This window comes from Peromyscus eremicus, chromosome 17 (genome assembly GCF_949786415.1).
Source record: "Peromyscus eremicus chromosome 17, PerEre_H2_v1, whole genome shotgun sequence".
NCBI lineage: Eukaryota > Metazoa > Chordata > Mammalia > Rodentia > Cricetidae > Peromyscus > Peromyscus eremicus.
The window spans coordinates 26,584,541-26,591,638 of record NC_081433.1 but is presented as its reverse complement, the minus strand read 5'-3'; the positions used below and the strand labels follow the sequence as shown (position 1 = coordinate 26,591,638).

Below are 7,098 nucleotides of genomic sequence, written 5' to 3'. Positions count from 1 at the left end.
CTTCCACTTCCCAGCTTTATTCTCCTCCTTGTCCCGCCTATACTTCCTGCCTGGCCACTGACCAATCAGTGTTTTATTTATTGACCAATCAGAGCAACACATTTGCCATACAGAACATCCCACAGCAGTTATGAACTGTCATATGGGCGCTGGGAACCAAACGTGGGTGCTCCTAACTGTTGAACCCTCATCACTCCAGCCCCATGGATACACTTTTTAAAAAACTCACTCTAATGTTCTAATTGTGCAGACTTATTGCCCAGCCCTCATATATCTTGGAGCTCTGTCTCGCTGGGCTCTTATTACATCACTGACAGAGGTTCATTATTTTCTCTTAGGCTCTGAGTCGAATACATTTTCTCGTCTCTCATCTAGAAGCTTCCCACATGACTTTGCTCATGACTCCTTTCCTTCTGACACACAGCTAACATGTGTTGTGAAGTCTTCCTTTACACTGTGTGAAGATATGTCCATGTGGTTGGTTTAGTTAAAAAGCTAAATGACCAATAGGTAGGCAGGATTTTCAGGGCAGACAGAATGCTGAGAAAAAGAAAGAGGAGTCCCGAGGAGACTCGGAGGAAACATGACATGTAGGAGATGAGGTAAGAAGCCATGAGCCATGCAGCAACACATAAATCAATAGAAATGGGTTAAATTATAGGAGCTAGTTAAAAAACAAGCCTAAGCTATTAGCCGAGCATTTATAATTAATAATAAGTCTCCATATCATTATTGGGGAGTTGGCTGGTGGGACAGAGAAAGACTTACTACAAACCTGGGCAAGTTGATTTCTGTTCCCATTACAACCCATTCACACTACAATCACGGAATTCTTCTGTCTCCATGTCTACTTTCAAGGACACTGAGATTATAAACACAGATACTGCAGGATTATTTACTGGTCTACTGATTGGCAATCCTATTCCATCTGCAACCTTAATTCTCCTTTAACATATAACATTGTAATTGCAGATCCTGGGAATTAAGATGGGGGGCAATTTTCTAGTTGGTCAATTGATATTTTTATTCACCCCACCTCTTGTCATCTCCTCCACTTTCACTGACCTCCCAAATGCTTCCCATTCTACTCTCTTGTGTTTGTTCATTTGTTCGTGACCTGATGAGTTGCATTAGGGTTGCATACAGGAGCACAGGCAGCTTACCAGTGGTTACGCCACCAAAGGAAATGTCAACTGTATCCCCCACAGAGACTCTTGAGCCCCCAACCCCTACCCCTGCCCCCTGTGACAGGATGTTGATGGACCCAACCTTGTGCAAGTCTTAGGCAAGTGATGACTGTCGGGGATGGTTTGTTTTTAATGTAGCTATAGAAGGCCAGAACTTAAAAATAAGTTACCACAGCTTGGAAATCTATTATCGTGTTTGAAATCTGCCTTCCTTTCACATATTCCATTTATTTACTTGTTTGTTTGTTTGTCTGTTTGTTTACCTTTCTATCTTCCAGAGCACTGATGACCACCCATCACCCCGTCTGTCTCTGAGGAAGCTGCCACGCTGATAGTCAATAATGCCTGGGAAACAGACAGATGATGGGCCCTTTTAGTCCCATTCTTTCCTCCTGGCATCTATCACTCCTTTTCTTCAACGTAATGTGGTAAGATGTGCCTAAGTGTGACTGTCTCCCTACCTTCTCCCTCCTTTCTCAAACACTTCTGTCCTGAAGCCTAGACCACTCTCCCTCTAAGTCCAATGAATTGCCCTCAAGTTCCTTTCTGTATCTATTTTTAAATTTTTTTTTATCAACGAGACTAAGGAAATGACACACAGAGAGACCAAGCACGTTGATCTAGTCCAAACAACAAAGTAGGAACAAGACAAAACCCTCCACTCCGAATTCTACGTTTCTTCTCATAAAACAGCTTCCTGGTAAGTTGCTTAGGAAGTATGATTTGTTTCCATCCTTAAATGACTCTAACCTTGACTGCAGATGAAAATTGTACAGTCTGTAAAGATATGAATAGTAGCTGTTCTTCCTGCAGCCCCAATCCAAACAGAAACTCCTGGAATTTGGAATTAGCGTACCCAGAGCTCCCTGGGTAATGCCACCATGCAGACAGATGGGAGCCACTTTTCTAAATGGTTAATTTCCTCAAAATAATTGAGCTAACCAGGAATAGATTCTCTTCTTTAAACTAATGGTGGTAATTTAATTCATTAAATTTCCTGAGTCTGTGATTGAATTATATTTAAAAGTTAGAGCAGAGGAGAACTGGAAAAATGAAGAGTTGAGTTTTTGTTTAAAAGTCTATCTGCGGACATGAATGCAGGACAGTTATTGGATGCCCAGAGCTCATCTCAGGAACTGGCCCCCAACTGTACCCAACTCCCAGAGTTCCCTGAAATGGGGTTATATGGGTGCTTGAAAATGCAGGCAGGCTTAAAAAGAATTAAAGCCAATTGAAAGCTCATTATTCTGAACATTATTTTAGCAAGACAAGATTCCTCTTTAAATTTAAGGTTTCTATTTAAGGCACCTTCTATCATGTTCCTAAGTTGAATGTGGGAGATGGCACTCTCCCATTAAGTCCTTGGGTCCTCGCCAAGTAATAGCATATTCATTAAAGGCAAAAATAGATCTTTTAAGGGAGGTCTTTCTTTAAGAAAACTGAGACCTCCTCCTCCCCAGTGAAAGCTTCCTGCTGTGAGCGCTGCTCCCAGGAAGTCTCCCCTTTTGGCTTGGTTCCCTAAATGCTCCTTTTCTCAGAGCCTGGGAACAGCCACACCTCTATTAAGAACAGGAAGCCCCAGCAGGATGAGTCCCACAAAGTCATAAAACACTTACCTCAAGACCAGAGGATCCCTAACCCCCACCCCCACCCCCATAACAACATGTTGCTGGGCCCACAAAATCTACACCAAGACTGCATCCCCAGAAAACAGTCAATTACCTCAAACCAAGTCAAGAAGGGGCTTATAGATAAGCATGTTTGGGGAGGGGGTAATTTCCTGGCGGATTCCACCCCCTCTCATCTTATTTACTTAAATGATATTTTTTTTGATGTAGAATTTTCAGTATTATAAATCCATGATTAGAGTACAGATTTTTCCCAGCAAAGCCCTTCTGTGCAAAACTCTGGAGCCACCAACACCTTTCCAGATGAAATGAGAAGGTTCAAAAAGCTGCAATTCAGAGAGGTGCGCTGAGAAAACATCTTTGAGGAAGATTTAAGTTACCAGGATTCTTAGCCTGGAGGAAATGGCTGTGGGGTAATTGTCTGCAATTGTTTTTCACAGACTTCACAGAGAGCTGACTCAAGGAAGACAATGGGGGCTATTTTGTAAGGAAAAGTAAAAAGGAGAAAGAAGAGAGAGAGAGAGAGAGAGAGAGAGAGAGAGAGAGAGAGAGAGAGAGAGAGAGAGAACAAAGAAAACTCAGTCCAAATACCACGAGAGAGATTTGGGGAGAACTGCGTATGAACTTTATAGGAACAGCAAAGACACTCTTCTTTAAAGCTTTAAGATAAAAGACACACGGTCTCTGCATCCTTAGCCCTTCTTCAGGGGGAGAATTAATGAAGAGTTTACAGTGAGAGCAGCACACAATGAACTCTCTTTCAAACAGGGGGAAACACTGGTCCATGTGAATTAAAGACTAAGGTGTGTAGACCACAGGCGTCTCTGGATTCACAGGTTTGCATTAAAGCCAAGGGCCTTTTGTCTCTTTAATTTTATTATTTTATTTTATTGTATTTGTACATGGACATGTTCATATGTGTGTGCATGTGTGGAGGTCAGAAATCAGTGTCAAGTGTCTTCCTTCTATTACTGTCCACCCTATTTTTTGAGACAGGGTCTCTCACCGAGGCTGGAGCTCATGATCTAGGCTTGACTTGCTGGCTGAGGAGTTTCTGGAATCTACCTGTCTCCACCATCAGCTCCTCCACGCCCTCATCACTGGAGTTACAGGCATGAACAGCCATGCACGGCTTTTAAGAGGGTGCTGGGATTTGAACTTGGGTCTTCATGCTTGTCCAGCAAGCACTTTACTGACTGAGCAATGATATTTCCAGGCCCTATTTTGTCTCTTTCCAATGTTCACCTTGCTCAGCTTTGTTGTCTCAAACATCTGCATTCACACAAGGCCTGGCCATGGACCACTCCCAGGCCTGGAGAGATCTTCTCAGACAAGCTGGGTTGAGTGACCACCCCACGGCAGAGGCAGGGAAAACTTTGCTGGCAGGACCCAGAATTCCCTTGGAGTACGGGGAGACAACACAGACAAAAAGGTGGGATGACAGAAACGGCTGCAGAGGACACATCATGTATATCACCCTGTGATTGGCTGCAATCCGAGTCGACAGCTTTGAACAAAATTTATACGGACATCAATATACCAGTGTTCCAAGAGGACAGGTCAGTGTGTGTGTGTGTGTGTGTGTGTGTGTGTGTGTGTGTGTGTGTGCGCACATACACCTGGGCTGAAGTCACAGAGGAATTTGTCCATTTACCGCTCCCTTTACTCTCTGATACCTTGCCAACCGTGTTCCAAAGCAAGAGTCCACCTTGTGAACAAGCCAGCAAGCAGCCCTTAAAGATGCAGTCTACGGTGGTCAGCACGATAAAGCACAGATCTAGGTAGAGAAAAGCCAGAGAAAGATGTCTGTGTCAGGGTCTCTTGATGACCCCAAAGCTTGCTATTTGGGTTAGACTGACTGATAGGAGTGCCTGGGTTCTGCCTGTCTCCATCCCCTAGCACTGGGGTTCTGGGAGCATACAGCCATAGTTATCTCTCATGTGGGTAATACGCATCTGAACAGTCCTCAGGCCTGAATTCTCGCCCATCGAGCCATCCACCCAGCCCTATAACTATGTTCTTAACAGCGTTATTTACTGTAGCTCCAGTGTAGAAACATCTCCTTCAATTCAACAGTTGAATGGATAAACTGGGTGTAATGGCACACACCCTTAATCCCAGCACTTGGGAGGCAGAAGCAAGTGGACCTCTGTAAATTCAAGCCCAGTCTGGTCTACATAAGAGTTCCAGGACAGCCAGGGCTACACAGAGAGACCCTGCCTCAAAACAACAACAGCTAAAACAAACAAGCAAAAACCCAACATGCACACACACATACACACACACACACCAGCAGAATGGATAAACACAATGTAGTACACTTGTACATTAGAATACTATTCATTATTATTCATTCTTTTTTTTTAAATTTTTCTTTTTCTTTTTTTTTTTTTTTAAGATTTATTTATTTACTATGTATACAGCATGTATGTCTGCAGGCCAGAAGAGGGCACCAGATCTCATTACAGATGGTTGTGAGCTACCATGTGGTTGCTGGGAATTGAACTCAGGACCTCTGGAAGAGCAGCCAGTGCTCTTAACCTCTGAGCCATCTCTCCAGCCCTATTATTCATTCTTAAAAAGAAGGAAATTCTGATATACTCTGTAACCTTGGTGAATCTTGGGGCCATTATGCAAAATGAAACAAGTCAGTCACAAAACGAAGGTATCTGCCGATACTGTCTGATTCCACTCACAGGCACTGAAGTGGTCAAAGCTGTGGAGCCAGAAAGCAAAACAGTGACCAGGCGGTGGTGGTGTGTGCCTTTAATCCCAGCACTCAGGAGGCAGAGGCAGGAGAATCTCTGCGTTTGAGGCCAGGCTGGTCTACAGAGCTAGTTCCAGGACAGCCAAGGCTACCCAAAGAAACCCTATTTTAAAAAGGAAAAAAGAAAACAAAAGCAGAACAGGGGCTCTAGGTCACAGAGGGAGGGGAACAAGGAGTTATTGGTTGATAGGTATGGAGACCCAGCGTTCCCAGATGGAAGGATTTATGGTGCTAGATACAACATCATGGATGCCGTGAATACAGCTGACTGTATGCTTGAAATGATTAACATGAAAAGTTTTATTTGTATTTCACAACAGTAAAAAGTATGTGGGTTTTTTTTTCAAAGATATTTCTCTGGCAACAGCAACGAACAAACAAAAATGTTTTTGAAGTCTGCTGAGGCGCTGTAACAGTCACAAGTTGAGTTGTGTAAGCACATTGCCAAAGCTGTGAGGAGAAGTCTAGATCGAGTCTTAAGCGATGAGAAAGGAACCTCGTATCTGCTACAGACTCTCTACCTGATGACAAAGGCCAATTGTGTGCTGTGTCCTCCTCCGGCCTTTGCTCACTGGGTGTCCGGGGAGAGAAGGGATGCTCTCTTTCTCTGTTGGAGTGTGAACCCACCTCTGTGACTTAATTTAACCTTAAGTACCTCCTAAAAGGCCCGTCTCTAATCATACTGGCGTTTGGGTTCCAGTTTCAACCTATAAATTTTGGAGGGACACAAAGCCGTCTAAATAAACTTCCCTTTCCTTGGGTTGAGCACCTCGTGTATTTTGTAACAGTTACAGAGAGCTGACTGCAACGCCCAACTGCAAATGGCCCTGTGTATAATCTGTGTTTGTCTGTTTAAGTCTGTAACCAAGCTTAGCTTTTTCCAATATTCTCATGTCTCTTGTGCTAGTCAGTAATATAATTACAATCATCTCCATATATTTTATGTGTTAATGACACATCTGGATTTTTCTTAACTTGAAATCCATACTTCTAGGCTATGCAGACAATTTCGTGGTTTGTTTATATTGTCACAATTCTCAAAAACGAACAAACAAACGAACAAAAAACCTGTAATTCACAATATGAAGACCTGCCAAGTTGCAACCTGTGTTGATTAAAGGTCAGATACATATGTCAGGTTTCACTAAAGTTTATTTTGGCAGGGTCTTGAGTCCCTCACACACTGAAAGCTGATTCAGGGCGTTGCCCCTCTCCCGGCCCTTCAGGGGGGCCCGGCATGCCTTTTGTGGAACCAGGACATGAGGTCAGGATGAGAAACAACACAAAGGAGAGCTAGCTGCAAGGTCTGCAGAAGAAAAGGCAGCTTGGAGCGACCTGGATGCAGAGCGGGCGGGCGAGCTGGCAGGAGTACCAGGCAAGGGAGCCTGGGCAGCGAGAGCCAAATTAATATGGAGTAAAAGTTGGGCTCTGGGGGAAGGATTTTCTAAAACAGATTAATATGGATAAAGTAGAAAAAAAGAAATTGCTTTGGCAGAGTCATTTCGGCATCGCAGAC

General features: G+C 43.6%; 1 long non-coding RNA gene across 4 annotated transcripts; it reads left to right on the top strand.

The window, feature by feature from the left end:
- Positions 1–348: 348 nt before the first annotated feature.
- LOC131894186 (uncharacterized) lies at positions 349–6,303 on the top strand. Of its 4 annotated transcripts, XR_009374865.1 has the most exons (7): positions 349–602; positions 1,466–1,615; positions 1,769–1,887; positions 3,026–3,228; positions 3,584–3,651; positions 3,812–4,247; positions 5,932–6,303. It is a non-coding gene; the product is annotated as an uncharacterized LOC131894186 (long non-coding RNA). The 4 variants fall into 4 exon arrangements; XR_009374864.1 differs by having other exon boundaries at positions 3,584–4,247; XR_009374863.1 differs by having other exon boundaries at positions 3,026–3,651.
- The last annotated feature ends 795 nt before the right edge of the window (positions 6,304–7,098 follow it).